The 16391-nt window shown below is 44.5% G+C and overlaps 1 long non-coding RNA gene across 1 annotated transcript; it reads right to left on the bottom strand.

Annotated features, from left to right (window-relative positions):
* Positions 1-640: 640 nt before the first annotated feature.
* On the bottom strand, positions 641-15994 carry LOC142594598 (uncharacterized). The gene is made up of 3 exons (XR_012831510.1): positions 15902-15994; positions 2784-2832; positions 641-717 (listed from the first exon to the last, which is right to left on the bottom strand). It is a non-coding gene; the product is annotated as an uncharacterized LOC142594598 (long non-coding RNA).
* Between the last annotated feature and the right edge of the window lie 397 nt (positions 15995-16391).

Here is a 16391-nt window from a genome sequence, read left to right as displayed (position 1 = left end):
AGCTCAGACAACGCAAGACCAAGCTGCAGTGTTGCCTCCAGGGTCTTACTTGGCACGGCTGCTGCAGCCCATCAGCTGCCACCCAAGACAACGCATGGGGAAAGGCCTCTCCATTTCCATGGAGGTTCTCAAGACAAGATACTGTCCCATCCTCCAGACGTTCACACACACCAGATGAACAATGGAAGCCAAGTAGGGCCTTTGCTGACATGTCAGCCAATTCAGGCCGCTCATGAGATACTCTCTTCACTGGGCCATGCCAAGAAAGAAAATGATGCCACCTCTTCCTCAGGTCTCCTCCTCTCGCATGGCCAGAGCTCCTGCTCCACATTAACAGGGGAAAGTATCACAGAACCACCTTGTGCTCCTCCACATGCCACATCTTCACAACTTCACCCATCCCCAGCCCACTCCTGTGGCTGCTCCTGCCCCAGGGCCACTGTACACCTCCCACAGGGAGCCACCAACACCGTGGGGAGCTGCCAACAGTTGTCTTCTCATGCCAACCTGGTAAGGACACAGCTGAGCTTAGCAGAAACAGAATCCAGAAGAGCAAGAAAAGAAAGGAAGAATGAGGCAAGGAGAGCTACAGACAAAACAAGATGCCCACAGAGAACCATCTTTACCGATAACCCTCATGGTATGTCCTGGGAGCAGTCGGGCGCTGTCGTCTTCTCACATACAGATCTGTGTCTACCGTCTCCTGAACCGCTTGCTCTAGAAGTAGGACAAAGAAAGATATACCTCTGTTGATAAGCTGCCTGAAGTCATCAGCAAGCCCTGCAGGAGACTGCCTGGTAATAGCTGCTGGTGGGTTAAGCACCATGGGAGGTTAGGAATGCCACTCCCAAGTGCTGGATCTCATATAATGGTCCTGAAAACCTGTACTGCAGCCCTCTTTCTTTCCTCGATTGAAAATGCCTTCATCCTCTCAAGCTTGATTAAACTTTTTAAATTTGGTGCCTTTTTTGGGTGGTGTGTTTGGAAACCCAGCACATTGACCTCCTGACAATTGCCTCTGCATTCTCCAAGACTCAGGAGGGACCTCTCAGCCAGGGGTCATACCTGGCCCCACACAACCAGTACAAGGCAGTCACTGGCTTCCAGCACAAATGTAGCCCTTGTGTGCACACAGAAACAATGATCTCCAAATGACTTCATGGCCATCCTCTCCACGCTGGCCAACAAGGCTGGCCTTAGACCATATGAAGGCAGCACATCATCTTTCAATACGTGAAGCTGTCCATCTTGCTTTCCTAGGAAGTACTTCATCAGCTGCATTTCTCACATAGGCTCAGGCAGCTCAGAAGAGTGCAAAACCAGATGGCCAAACCAAAAATTACTCCCCATTTGGAGAAGCACCGTCAGCTCGTTGCTGTTCAGTCTCTTCCTTGCCAGTCGGTGCAGCTGAAAGTCTGGGCTTGTGCTTTTTGTGTTGCATGGTCTATTGTGAACGGGTATACCTACTCATTATGTTAAATATGTGTGTGCATTTAGCATAATAAGGAGGTATATAAATAAGCTGTGGTTTCCAAACATAAATCTGCAGGGACTGCTGAATGAGGAAACAGGTAAAGCAGCTTTTCCTGCGTGTGATAAAACAGAGGAAACTAAACTTAGGAGGGCTTCCTTCCCTTCTGCACAGACAATACTACATGGCTGTAGAGCTGGTCAAATAAAATTTTGGCAACAGAAGAATTCTTGTAAAACGAAGCATGGATTTAATTATTTCTTTTTGGTCAAAATGCTTGTTACTCTTGTAGATAGAAGCAATGAAAGCTTCCAAAAGCTGCCATTAAGAGTAATTGCCAGTGACATTTTGTGGAGGGCAGTTTTGAAACCTGCTGACTGGAGAAGGGCTAGGATGGGCACGAACCCCCCTCCACTCTTGTCCTGGCAAACCCTCATTTATTTAACCAGCTCTGTCCACTAACGACTCAACTTCTGGGCTCACCGCCTTCGCATGAAGGAAGGGTCAGTTTGTAAGGGGAGAATATAAAATTTTACTTTGAAGTCAATGATGTATCTGCAAATCAGGCTGAGAGGAAAAAGCTTAGGGAAGGGTTTCAGTGCTGGGCTCCCTGGGCAGGCGGAGTGGGCCATCAGGGTGCCACTGAGTCGGAGCCCGTGGAGCAGGCCGGCAGCGTGGCTGGCCTGGAGGAGACCGATGGGACGAAAGGGAAGGCAAGACTGAGAGTATCCAGATCCTCACTCCGATCTGCTGGTGGTGGTGGGTCAGGGCGAGGACCACACTCTTTTCCTTTTGTATGTGACCTCAGGCATGGCCAGAGAACATCCTCCAGAGCACGCTGGGTGCCACGTGGCTGAGCGTGCCACGTGGCTGAGCGTGCCAGCTGCAGAGCCATGCTTCCCCAAAAGTATGTGTTAGGCCAGTGGGAGCACCTTCTGCTTACTGACGCCATTTTCAGGGCTCTGTAGGCATAGCCACAGCATTCAGGAGAACAGTCTCTGGGCATACACCCTCATGAAACCAATGCCTGAAGACAGCTCTTTGCTTGATTTCCCTGTAAGTTTGCTTTCCTTCAAAAACTAGCTGCAGGGAAATGCCCACTTGCATGGCAGATAATACCTAGCACTCACAGCTGGACTCTGGGTGCTAAGAAGGAACCTGAATACTTGTCTGGGTGTACAGATATTCATGCATAAGATGGCAAAGCCAGGAGCATCTTCCCCATCACTCCTGGCTGAAGTGGCAAAAGCAAATGCCTGCACAGGAGAAGGAGATTTCTCTAGCCATAATCTCAGAGTTTGGCCCAACTCACCAATCTCTTCCACAATATTCTCAGTGCTTCCAGGAGGAGTGGTTTTCTCCTGTTCAGAAACAAAACAAAACAAACAAAAAAAGAATAACAACCTCAGGTGGTTGCCCCCTTAACCTACCCTTTTGCTCTGAGAAAAGAATAGGAAGCACTGGGGCTTTCCTGGTCATTGTTGTGAATAACACTACGAACATTGTGGGGACAGAACTGCTGCCCTCCTGCTCTCAACACCAGCACCTGCCGTCTTCAGCCACTCCACCCAGCAAAGTGGTGTCCATCCCATCCAGTGCAAGTCCTTCAGTTATGCTGCTATGCAACCATCTCAAGAGCTAAGTCCTTCTCCTCAGGGTTTAGTGGGTTTTTTTCCTTAAAAAAGCAACATTCAGACAACTGTGCAAATTGGCACTGTTTGCTCCAGAGTTTGGGAAAAAGAGCAAGAACAGATGTTGTTTATCATTCTGAAAAACACCGCTAAAGTGACTGACATGCACACAGAGAAACGATGAAGAACAAAGCTGCCCCCAAACCTGCAAACACATGCTTTACGCTATTACAAGTGGTACATTTAGAGTAAGCAAATATTAGAGAGTTGTGTATACAAAAGGTTCAAACCTTAATGATACGTAGCCATTGGCACTGTAAACCCAGTTAAACACATGCTGCCCCCCTGCAGCTGCACCCATCACAGCTGCCCACAGACACATTCAGGTCTTCAGGAGCTGGATCTCACCCACCTGCACTGAACAAGTGGATCCAGGAATCCACTCACTCTGCTCACTTGGACCTGTAATGCCAGATGAGGCTTTCCTAATTCCAGCTGAATGATGAATGCAAATACCTCAAAACATCAGATGGCATTTTCTAATTTACTCAACTCAGCAACCATAGTGCATATAGAAAAAGATGAATTAGGAAAGGAAATGGGATGAAATGATGTTATGAATTTCCTTAGGGTTTCACAGAGTTTATCAGTGGAAACATTGACTACATTGATCCCACAGGTGCTGGAGTATTTGGTGCTTTGTTATTTGCGATAGCAAAGCAAATCAGACCACAGAGTCCATGAAGTGGCACCTGATTTTAAATATTAAAAAATAAAATTTAGAGAGAAATAAATTAAGAAGCAGCTTTCAAAAATCAGAATAAAGAACCCCTCTTTTTTACGGTCATAAAGAGAGAGTAACAAAACTCTAATTTGATTTAATACAAGTGCAAGCTATCACTTTTGGTCCTGTGCACATGTCAAGTATATGCTGCTGTTATCTTTTGTGCCCTCTGCTGTCAGTAGCTTCTCACTCTGACTCACTGTGACAGCTGTGTCAGAGCAAGAGAGATGCAAGCAGCTGGGAGTCAGTTTGCAGGTCTGCTGGCTGAAGCCAGACAACTCCTTTTGCTTTGTTCATTCTCAATGACTGCAAGTAGCACTCACTGCACAGTGTCCAACAGTCTATCAACAAAACTACACACCAGAGCTACAAACCAGGAACTGGGGACATGAGTGACTTCTGAGCTCTCGCACTAGTATTTAATGTTAAGGTTGTTTTAGATTGTTTTCCTAACCTATGGATTATACTGGATGGGCTGCGAGTCCACCTGCCTGGGTGCTGATGCTGCTAACAGCTGGTTTGCATTTCGGTCAGCTCATAGACAGGGGTTTTCTGCAAGCAGGCACCCTTCAGGGTCACTCCTTGTACGCCTGTGAAATCAACCTCTCTGAACTGAGAACAGATCCTGTTAATCTGCTTCTTCTGTCTCCAAGCTCAGCTGTGGCTTACTAGGTTTCCTCATATTTGAGCTGGTGCAAGAATTCGTGTTTCTTACTCAAATGGCAAGCCTAAGCAGCTGAACAGGACCTAACCTTTGAGCTGAGAAAACTGTTCAATGTGCAGACCTCCCTGAAGGCAGGACTTATGCGGACCTGCTACGTGGGCTCTTTGCTGAGCACCGCCTGCCCTCCAGAGGTGTCTTTGAACTTTGTCACCCATCCAAGGGCTTTAAACAAGCTGAAGAGACCACCTGAGCCACCCAAGATTGGAAAGGTTGGCTCATCTGGGCTTCAGCACTGCCCTCCAGGATCCAAAACCTGATGTTGTTCCAGCAGGTTAGTGCTGATTGGTGAGAGGGAACAACCAAACAAAGGAATGGAAAAATACAGAACAGATGGGAAAAACATATCCAATTAGCTCCCCAGACCACACTTTCAGAAGTCTTCCTTCTGGCAAAGATGTGCTGTGACATTAACTTGACCTCTCTGCTGTAAAGACTGCCAATGGCTCCTGTTCTTGGTTGGGATATCTGAACAGGTCATACTGGCACGGTCCTGCATTCCCATGGGGGCCTGACTGTAACTCAATACTGTCCCGGTCAGGCAGTGCATATACTGCAGCAACCTGCCTTCTGGAGCAGGAGTCGAAGACCCCTGGCTCCTGCTTGGAGGCCATGCGCCCCATGAACGCCATTTGGAGAGGGCAGGTGGTGCAGTACGCGAGGGTGACACTTGGTCAAAGACAGGTTTCAGACAACAGACAGGTTTTCCAAGTTTTTTCCAAAAAAGAGCTGTGGGTTTTCCAGGAACACCATTCAGCGGGGTAGCCCACTGCTCGAGACCAGAAGTTGGACAAGAGCAGTCAGGAAGAGCAGACCAGAGGGTCTGACATGCTGGTGGTGTTGAACTCAAAACAGCCACCTCCCCCGGGTGCAAACAATTTACAGGAGAACCACAGCAGTACTGGCTGCCAGGCAAGTACACACAGGATTAACACTTCCCTTACACTCAGTAGGGTATAACAAACTAGATGTTATGTAGCTATAGCTACCCCAGCTCTCACAGACTTATGCTTCCTAAATCCAAAAGGGGATCTGCCAAGAAGTGGCACCCACGGATGCACCACTGCCACTGGACACAGCCAAGTGCAAGTGGCAGTTTTGCTCCATCCTTCCTCAGACTTACTACAAGAGATCAATTTAGTGCATCTGAACACTCTACCAGTCAGCTGAACAAACACATACCCTGATGGGAAAGCAAAAGTGACTTAGAACACCTTGAGAGTGATTTAAGCTAACACCCAGATCTCCACACTTGCAGTGGGCTAAAAGCATCCACATGATAGCTCCTGCAGCTCCACTGAGGAGTTTTATTAAACCTACAGAATCTTTCACCACTTTTTTGTGATACCCCTCACTGAGTTTCTTCCTGGTCACTTCTCACTGTTCCCCTGTCAGCTCTCTGGGCTTGCCCTGCTCTCTCCATCTGGCAAGTTCTCTAGACTTAACAGCTCCCTGTCCAAGTTGTCCTTTGCAGAGATGGCCTTCAACCCTCTTTGTTCAGCCTGGGGAAGTTCAGTTAGCTACTCCTGACCTCCTCCTTCCATCCCTGTTTTCCCATGACTCTTCAAATTCATCTTATGACTCCTCTCTTCCATCCCTGATGAAACCAGTATTGATAGTCCACCAGTCCATAAACTCTGGTCCATAGATTCTGGTCCTATCTGGCTTGCTGTCCCAAAATTCCTCCCCTTTCATTCTTCTCAGGCACACTCTTGTTCACATCTCATATTCATCTGCTTTTCCAGTTTACTACCCAATTCTATTCCTCAGAGTCCTCTAGTCCTCTCTATACTCACATTGCCCTCAATTATTTTCTTCCAGTTCCTGCTGGAATCCCCAGTGCTAGAAATCACCTTCTCTACTCTTGAATTGCTTCTCATCAGTTCTGAGCCAAATCAAGAGAGCCTTTTGATTTCCACCTATTACCTTTACACTGATGTTTTATGTTGGTGTCTCTGCCAAAGCATCATTTTTTGGATGTCTACACCACCTTTGTCAACTTGATGTGTCATAGGCATGCTCTGTATTTTCCTAGGAAGAACTTGTACCATTTCCTTTCTGTCCTAGTCACCTTAGACTCCCTCCACAACCTCAGCATATTAATTGGCAACTCTCATCTTTGCCTCTGCACACAAGCTTTCATTAAGTCCTGGTCATTCACCTTCCTCATCTGATCCCTGAAGAGCTAAAAGGCGTAGATGAGCTTTTATTCTTTCTCCTCTTGCAGCCCCATACTACCCTTTCATTAAGGCTTTCTTATGTATGGGAAAATCGGCTTCATTTTCAGAAGGCAGACTAAGGTTGTATCTCCCAGGAGCACAATGTACTCCCCAACCTATCTCCCATGCATTCAAAGCCTTTGTAGGTGGCCCATGAAGAACCTGTGTGCATATGCTTGCTAGTGACCAAATGGCCATTCAGTGTTCCTCTGAAAAGGGAACATGCTATTTGCTTTGTGAACCTGATCTTCAGGGCTGCCTCCAAGTTCTCTGCAAAATAAAGCCTACAATAAGACTTATCCAAGCTGAAGTGGAGAAGTGGGGAACAGAACCCAGAACTGCTAAGCCCCGACCATAATACTGTCCTCCTACTCACCAAAGACCAGGAATCTAAAAAGAGCTAAATATTAAATACTATTACCTTACCATCAGCTCCCAAATCCTGGAAGGTCGGTCCCACCTTATCAGTCTCAAGAAAGTGGTATCTTTGGCCCACTGGAAGAAGGAAGTCATTATCATATCTAGGACATTACCTTTAGGCTTATAATGGTTCCTCAAAGGGTTTAACCCAGCTTGGCTCCACATCCTGCCGTAGGTCTGTGTGCTCTTTCAGAGCACCTCTGTAATGCACCAGCATTTCTCACAAAGCCCTTCAGCTGTCTCAGACCTGAAGACAGATATATGATCAGCGATAAATATGTCACTCTAAATGCTGGTATAATGATTTACTGAGATCTGGATAGCTAGCAACCATGCTGGATTCCCTTCTGGTGGCCAGAAGATCTTGAAACCTGGTTTGTCAGAAGTGAGGCAAGATGAAACAAATGGCTCTCTTGGTTTATCTGCGAGTTCACCTTATATGTTTGCTAGGACTCGGGAAACTCTTCCCTTCTGGGCAGGACTCCAAAGGCTAAATATTCAGCACACCTGCCATGTCCTGCCTCCATTCAGCCTATGAAACAGTCTACTTTTCAACTATCCCAGTTTCTAAGGGGACACTGAAAAGTCTTTTTCAGTCCAAACCCAGGATATGACATACATGAGGTAACAATTTTTTTGTTTCATGTTTTTTTAAACTAAGAACATGCAGGACAATTAGCTGTCCTTTTGGTTTCAGGGATTCAGGGACAAAAGTGTTTAAGAGCCTGTCATGGCCCCAACTTCTATGAATGCATTTAATCCTTCAGAAAGCTATTAATACATTTTGTTTCCAGGTCATTCTTTGGCAGAAATTCACAGTTAAACTATGTGCTCTGTGAGTGCTGCTCTGCTTTAAATCTGATGCTTGGCAATTCTGTTGGCTAACCCACATTTTTGCAGGGAAAGAGAGCTAGTACACAGTCTCCCATCACACCTTCTCTGTCCTTCAGGTTTTAGAGTTTACCATATTCTCTTAGTTTGCCTTTCCCCAAGACACATTTGAAATTTAGATTCATGCTTTCTGAAACTAAATTGAATCTGGTGTTTGCTTAAAAGCACAAAGATCAACAGCGTCAGGAGCAAAATCCTATGTGTGTCTATAAACAGGCATGGCATGGACAGCAACAGCTTGCACAACAACCTGTGCCAAGACTCTGGCAGGTACCAAACTGAGATAAAAACACGTGTTTACTAACAACTAGACTGGATAAAAAAAAGATGTCACAGAAGCCACTGGAAAAACAGATGCAAGAGTGTTCAATCACTGCCGAGAAGCTGATATTTAAGGCTTCCACTTGAAGACTACCTACTGTCTACGTACAATTTCCTGAAATATTCAGGCACCTGCTCAAGTGTGTTTTCAGGCACGATTGGCTTTGAGAAAGATTTCTTCAGAACTAAGGATCTGCCTGAACAGCCTGAAGCAAATGTGTTAATACAGCTTAACGAAGTTCACATCAGGGTAATTTCAGCTAACATACTCTGGATTGCCATTGTAGAAAGCTCACCGATAAAGAGGAATTCAGCAAGTTGCAACAGTCACCACCTTATGATAATGCAAATATGTGTTCACATACAAAGAAAATGACAAAACTCCAGTATTTCCTTCTGGAATCAGTGACAAGGACATTAGCTCTTGTAACTTTTCCCTTCAGGTTTCTCTTTGTATGATTGTCAGTTTACAGCAGAAAGTCAAATGTAAGAAACTGAAGATCAACTACTCTACTACCTTTAAGCCACAGAATAATCACAAGAACTACCCTGACCAAGTAATAGGCATTTTGTTTTAAGGCTAATGTATACATTTGTTAATCTCTGTTAATTTGTTTAACTGGGATCAAATGGGATGAATTCTTTCCAGAACATGAGCCTGTCCCCAAGACCCTGAACTTAATGGGAAGACTCCTACTCTTTTATTACCCTGTGGGTCATACCAATTATGCAGATATATTTGGCCTTTCTACCCCTTTCACAAGAGTCTGTGGAGCCTAGGAAATGAGCAAAAAGAATTCTAAAGCATTGACCTGCAAATTGTGGAGCAATCTAAAATCTAGTGATTTAAAATAATTGCTAAGGAAAATGCTGAGCTAACTAGCGTGTGAGTGGACCACCATTCCAACAGAGCCACACTACCTGTTTCCACCACCAGCTCAGATCTCTCTAAACTGCACTATGCTGTGCCACAAAGAGAGACGGACTCATTGCCCAGCTTGGGCAATCCATCTAAACTGAGACGGTGATGCACAAAACAAGTTAGCCTCCAAGGATGCCTGTTTCCCTCCCTTGACTACAGACAGAGCCACAGTTAATTAGCTCAGGGTGTAGACATCGAACTTGTAGGTGCCTAAGTTTGGGCACAGGAATTCTCCTCCCACATATGTCTCGAGTTAGACAAGTTAAAGGTTTAGGCTCAGCCTCTTAAAAGCTTGCAGGCATGGCACTGTTGAAGACTTTGTCATCCCTGAGCTGCAAGTCTGCACTGCCAACTCTTTTTCAGTGGCAGTGTCATGGTTCATTGGAGTAGTGCAGGCTAGGGGCGAGCTAATGGAAGGGAGGTGGTGTATGGTTAATCACACCATTAATTTAGGTTATTTTAGGCATTTTGGTTTTGCTCCTACCTTCAATGCTCCAAATCACACCTCTCTCCCAGGGCACCTAAGTTAAATGTCTGCAGTTAGTGTGAATACCCCTGAGGTCACTTCTGCTCACCTTAACAGGTTGGCAGGGATACAGCTCCAGATCCAATAACACTTTGAGCAGAGTACAGAGAACATACCGATAAAAAATTCCTCTCAGTTAACCAGATTCCCATTTATCAAAGGCTGGGACACCGCCACAGTAGAGCAGAGCTTGGAAGCCAAACTGATATGCTGACATGAGGACCAGTGAGGCAGCACAGGTAGGCATGGCTAGCTGTGAGGATGAAACCATGCTGATTTTGCTTATATTAAGAGGTTGCTTGCTTGTTCATGGTAATTTTCTTCTGCTGCTGCCACCTCTTATCTTGACTGTGCCTTTTGGAGGTCTGTAAAGCCCACTACAAACAAAGTGGTGTTTAACAACTGGAGTCAAAGACAGAAGCACTGAAATGATCCCCGGATTTGACATGGCAGATATGATACAGATGCTTCAGCTATGACCTTTCTAACCATAGCTGTGAAAGAGTAAACAGGTAGTGACAATGGTTGCAATAAGCAGGTGGCAAAATTTTAGACTAAAGCTCAGCACCAGCTCAGTTGCAGGAGATGTGGTACCTGCTCTCACCAACACTGCTTAATTCAGTCAGGAAAGGAAACACTGGAAGCTGGCAAGACTCTTCCAATGAACTCTTCTTCATTAGTTTTCCCCCAAATAACATCAACTCTTTCTACTCTTTTCCCCAAAGAACCAAGTGTCTTCTTGGGTTAGTAAGTCCTCTTTCTCCTTCTTCATCTTGACTCACCCAGCTCTATGAGCAAGTGCCACACAATTAAAAATGCCTCATCTCAAAGCATGGTTGTGATACCAAATGGATAACATAGGCAATACAGTCAGCTTATGAATAACCCAAATGCTAAAATTTATTTGCACAATGTCCTCGAATAAATAAAATACAGGGGCAGAGCTCTTGGAAACTTTGAGCCTGGACAGTCTTTTGAGAACAAAGATCCATGGAGGACTGTAAATATCCATCCTTTGCCATTCTAACATTCCTATTAATTTTTCACCTTATACCCTTCCTTTTATTTCCTTTAACCTAAATCTTACATCCACTACTGAAACAGGAAATCAATTCGACAAGCCTAAAAATGGGAATGTGTACATGATGACAATATTGACTCACTTATTCTCTGAATATTCTTCTATCAACTCCTGGACAGCAAGTCCACAAAAAACTCCTACAAGCTGTCTAACAAAGCACAAATGATTAAATGCATGTTCTCCTCTTGCTCCTCTTCAGTCTGTATCAATCCTTGTCTCTTAATGTATGGGGTGGATCCACACACACATCTACATTGCTGAGTGCTGGCTCACATTACAAACTGCTGGGACATGCTGGATTCTTACAGAGCTTGTGGATCACATGAAGACTATGCCACAATTAATTGTTCAGCCAACTGGAAGTTAAATCTTGCAAGTTAAAAAATCCTAATCTGCTAGACTACAAATATACCTGTTACCTAACTGTCACCAGCTGCTGAGGTAAGGAAAGTGATTCAAGAAAAAAAGAAGTTCTGTACCTGTAAATAAATGCTTGTCACTGATGATAGGCTTGAAACCTACTGAACCTCTGATCATCTTGCTGGAACATCCTAGGCTTCCTTACCAGCAAGGAAAAGTGGGGCAGAACTGTCTCCTCACATTAAAAAGGAAACTTAGAAGCTCACCATGTTTCATGCGCTGCTTGGAATATACATGATTAAAAGTCAGGGCTGAAGCACAAACGTGAAACTTCAATTTTCAGATACACATCCTCGTATCTGTCTAAATGACTTCACTGAGGTTACAGTGTGTGCTAGAGACTTAAGAGATTGAGAAATATCTAGATGCAATACAGTGATGGAGGACCTGGATAGAAGCAGAGACCTCAAAAGACACAGTGTTTTGTTTTTCCTGCACTAATGCTCAAATTTTATTGTGTTAGAGGACATCCGAGTATCTATATAGAGATATTAAAAATCTGACTGGATGTAGTCCTAGGCAATCTGCTCTAGCTGACTGTGTTCTGAGCAGAGGGGTTGGACTAGCCGATCTCCAGACCTCCCTTCCAACCTCATCCACTCAGTGGTTCTACAAGGGACTATATCAGGAGCACCCTGAAACACAAATGTGGCAGACAGATTATCTTTTCTGAGAACAAATGATATAGCTGGGGGGGAAAAAAAAAGCAGAGAAGCTTTCAGGCACATAAGCACCACAGGTGTAATGACAGATATCCTCTCTGCCTACAAACCTCTATGCTTGAAAAATAACAGCTACAACACAGACCTAAAAAGCAGCATGATAGCAGCTGTTGAGAGGTCTACAGAAACATGCCCTAACAGTATTATCTTAGGCAATGTCACTTAATGTGTCTATCACCACAGCATGAGATCCACAAAGATATTTAATCATATGACCGAGTAAGCCATCTATGTAGTTTTCAGGACCTGTGACGGGCTGAAGTATCAGACTGAAACAGCTGATGGACTGAAGGAGTAGAGCCTCTTGCAGCATAATTAAAACCGCCCAAAATCCACCAGGAATGCACTGCAGAAAGCTTGCCAGATCTGGAGAAGCGAGGAGGCCCAGTAGGAGGCCCACAGAAGTCAACTTTGTGTGGATGAGTAATAACCACTTTTCCTTGCAGCTCTGCCTATCTGTGCCATGCCCAAGTGAATCACTGCTATATTAGCACCGACATGTCATCACAAGAATTTCCATGGGTACAACTCAAAGATACTCAGGCTAAGGACAGCACTGGAGATTACTGACTATGGGAAGCACTTCTAGCAGAAGCACTGGTTTTGCTGAACCTCCTGACCCGTGTCAAACACGGCATACACAGATACATGTCTGTCAAAGCCAGGCAAGTTACCAAGAATTTACCCTGCAGGTATCTTGCACAACTACTGATGACAGACAGACATCTCTGACATGCTCCTTCTGAACTTGAATTCTTGCTGTCACAGGGCACACACCAGTACCAGCCAAGCACCTTTGGAAACAACACTCACCATCAGCTAGGGCATTGCACTAGCTTTTCCCACTGCGTGGCCTGAAGCTAGCACTGTGGGTTTTCTAAATCCATGGCTATGTTAAAGACTTCCAACTTCTGCCTTGTCCTAACAGGCACATGTGCTCTACCATTCATGGTATGTACCACAGACTGGCTGGCAATCTATTTTTCCACTGTGTAGGAGGCCCACGCCTCTCTGCCATCTGCCACCATTCATTTCTCGTTGCTTCTGAAAACAACCTGAAAATAACCCTGCTCTGATTAAGTTTAATAAAGCAGGAAACCCTCCAAGTACATTTTTCCCAAATAATCTGCTTATTGCTCTATCACACCTACTGCCTTTACCCATCTTACCCTCCTGCACTTCTGAATCCATTCATTTGCTCCTGTTTTGGCTGTAATGAGTGGACTGCTCAGTTTCCATGAGAACAGAGAGTCAGTGGAAAATGAGGGGAAATCTAGAAATGATTTTTAGATCATTTAATAATTTAGCGTGTGGCAACAAATAGAAATTCATAAGAAAATATGGATTCTACCCTACTAGGTAAGAGCTTAGATGAGTCCAATGAATGACAAAAAAACCCCTAGCTCCTTCTGAACATCTGTTTGCAAGACAAAACAGCTTCCTCTAATCAAAAATCAGATAATTGAAGGTGTCTACACTGACAGCTGACCAACTATGGCCAACCTCCATTTAGTAAGTCCAATGCCCCCTAAGAAATCTGCAACTAGTATTGCCTCTTGCCAATACTAGCTGCATTACTCTGAATGTCCACAGATATTGCTCCTCAATGTCCTTGCTCAGAGCTCCAGCTTGGTGGTGTTTTCTCTTTCTCCATCCAAAACAGGTTTTAGATCACTCCTCTCTGCACAGTAGTGCCAGTAGAGCTGCAGGCTTTTTCAGAACTGGGAATGAAAAGCAAGCAGAGATCCTGGACGTGGCTGGTTAAGACAACTGGCACACTTACTGAAGAAGCTTTCGCTGCAAGCCATCCTACCTTTGCTGAGGACTTCATTTTCCAGATATCCTAACTTGGCACATCCCAACAACCTACATTCACTCTGAAAGAGAGACAAAATTCTCAGCAGAAGGAAGAGAACACTACCACCTCCCTGAACAAAAGCATCAATGTCCTTCCTTGACCTGGGAGAGACACGAAAGCCTTTGTACATACCCACATGTTCTTGCACTCACAGATGGCACCTAAATCATGTTCTGAGCTGACTGCATCTCCATCATGCCATGCACCCAGGTAACCACGCTCAAATACAGCTCCTGAAACTATCCCAACACTTAGCCTTTGCCTGAGCAATAAACAAAAACCCTGTAAATTTTGGCACTCATACTATTTCCAAGCAAAGCTGCAGTTTCCCATTTCACTTCAAAATGCTTGTTTAGGCGCTGACTTCTTTCTCACTGCCCCCAAAACACAAAATGAGGAAAACCAAAAGATTATTTCTGCTAGTTTGCTTCCACATGATTACTGTTCATTCCACATATCAAAGGAGCTTATATTAAAGCGTTCAATTGTCCAAAGAAGGATCATCTGCTGCATCAAGTCTGTGAAAAAAGTGTACTCCCTTTTTCCCCTGTGAAAAAAGAACACTCCCTTTACGAGTGAATGTTCACTGAAGCTAATTATCAGTATATTAAACTGTACAAAAACAGCGACCACAGCACCTTTTCTCCCCAGTTTGTATTCTGCAAAGTCATGTCTAACCATAGCAGAAAAATAAGGTAACACTGTTATTTTGTAACATGATCCATTTCTGTAACAAAAAATCATTGCTATTTTTTTCATCTGTAATAGATCTAATAAAATAGCACCTTCTTCAGTAAATGAAATATGCCAGCAAGTAAATAACCACTTGAATTACTCATTCTGCCCACATACTCTGCACCACATTCTCACATTTTGTATATTTGGCCCTCTGCCTTCAACTGGATGTACCGATTCCCCCAGATAGCTCAGGCACCCCCTGAAGACTTAAGTTATAATGTCCTGGCTCACTGAAAAGGCTGTTTACAGCAGTGCCTTCATTGCTAAGAAATCTGTCTCTTGATTCTTCGGCAGGGCACAATTATTGACATCGAGGTCTGGCTCTCCCCTCTAAGGTGAAGGCTTCATACTGGAGCTCCCACCTGGACCTAGAATGTGCACAGCGACAGAGTGGGGCATTGGCACTGCAAGATACATGTCTCTAGAATGAAGAATATAAACAGCTGCTAGCATAAAGTAACACAGCCTTGCATAGCTGCCATGAAACTCTGTCACCTCAAGGGCAAAATCTGATGTATTGCAATGAGGATAACGATAAAAATATAAAGGCATGCATCTTGTTCCATCCCCTAAAAAAGGGCCTTGGCCAAGGCAAAGAGAATTTTGCAGGTTGCCAATAGTGACTTTCATGTTTACAAAGTACACTATGTATGATCATCGTACACAGTAGAAAAATGACGTATTTTCTGCAGCTCGATACCATACATTCGCCACTAGACAGGTGTCTGCAGGGCTCCTGTACCCTACTGGGCCAGATCCTTAGCTGGGCAAACTGGCAAAATGCTGCTGTATGTGTAGAAAGTGTGAAATTTACAACAGCTGAAGAGCTGCACAGTAATTTCTTGAAGTAAGGAATGATACCTATTTCTATTAATACAGGAAGGAATAATTTACATATAGATACACACACATGCATAGATGCCAATGCCAACACTGACGTCTTACACAAGTAACGTACATACAACTCATGTCACATACAGCTATCTCTGAATGACTGCTTAATGTTGAAATATACAGTCCAAAAATAGGAATGTATTATTATATTTCAAAATTGTGAAACCTCCCCCCTACCTCTTCCCCATCCAAATTCATGGACTATATACTTGAACAGGATTCACTACCTCAACCAGGAGGTCTAAGTCTGGGTGAGTCTGAAAGTCTTTATAAGCCTCATACCTGAACCCTTGTATAGCTTGACAGATACTGAGAGTGTGCTGCCTCCTTTCCTGAATGCTCCTTAGTTTCAGACATAACATGAGTGCTTCTGTGATGGTGGGACTTCTGATCATGGTGGCCATCCCTTTTCCTGGCTTCTGTGTCAAACAAGACATGTGTTAGCCTGTCCAGATAGTTCTCCAGCTCTTCCTGGGTGTGCTCCAATTGTTTGCCGACGTTACTGGGGAAAAAGGAAGAGGATGGTGGGGGGCTTTTGCTTTCCCTCTCCTTCTTGGCCTCTTCCACATGCGGGTTATGCCTCATTAGAAGAAGCACCATGATAAGCAAGATCAGGCAGAGATACACAACCCAGACTTCTTCCATCTTGGTGTTGAGATATCAAGGAGCTCGTAGTGCGTGTTGATGTACTCAAAGGGAAGACGACAGATGGGCCAAATACAGTAGGTGGTGAGCAATTCCCAGATGTCAGTATCCACAGGAAGGACTGTTG

This window comes from Pelecanus crispus, chromosome 11 (assembly GCF_030463565.1).
Source record: "Pelecanus crispus isolate bPelCri1 chromosome 11, bPelCri1.pri, whole genome shotgun sequence".
Classification (NCBI taxonomy): Eukaryota; Metazoa; Chordata; class Aves; order Pelecaniformes; family Pelecanidae; genus Pelecanus; species Pelecanus crispus.
The sequence above is the reverse complement of the archived record's forward strand: the minus strand, read 5'-3'. Positions and strand labels throughout refer to the sequence as shown.